The following is a 668-nucleotide window of genomic DNA, read 5'->3' on the forward strand; positions in this document are numbered from 1 at the left end:
GAGGTGTGAGATAGACATGAAATGTCAATCCCCATGGGTTACTTTCATGTATCCATTAATACAGTTAACGCGGCTACATACAGCAAAGTGTGAGCTAAGCAGCTAAAGGGTATACATTATTTAAGAGTAAATTGACGTAGCTTGAAAATTCCAACGTGTAAATCGTTCCATTAATTTTGTTACGCACGAGGACGGCTTACACTGACAGTTTTCCGTTTTCAATGGTTATCGTTATAATGTATCAGTAACCCTGAACATTAATATTGATATAAAGTTTACATTAGGATGTATGCTTGATGTGAATGTAAAATAGTTGCATTATGTGTTAGTAATGTAATCAAACTTTATTGCTATCCTTTGCTAGTGCAATCACTTCTCAATCAAGTAAACCATCCCACTGCTTTTCTCACATTTTGCTGCTGTTAAAAAATGTGTTTCCAGTGTTATGTGTTACAAATGGTTATCAGTGTGACAGTTAATGTGGAGACGTAATACCCAAAATAGAGTCAGAAAGAGAACCCTATTGCATAGAGGTAGCGAGAGATGGTTGCATTACGTGCAGTGTGTAAAAGGTTTTAAAAAGATGGTTTTGTGTGAATTTTGCTTTAACGTAAAATTAGCTGTAGACATTATAACTATGGTTAGGTTTACAATGATTTAGAGATAGT

The sequence above is a fragment of the Lithobates pipiens genome, unplaced genomic scaffold, assembly GCF_037356315.1.
Source record: "Lithobates pipiens isolate NorthernLeopardFrog02 unplaced genomic scaffold, aLitPip1_a1.2 Scaffold_28, whole genome shotgun sequence".
Taxonomy (NCBI): Eukaryota; Metazoa; Chordata; class Amphibia; order Anura; family Ranidae; genus Lithobates; species Lithobates pipiens.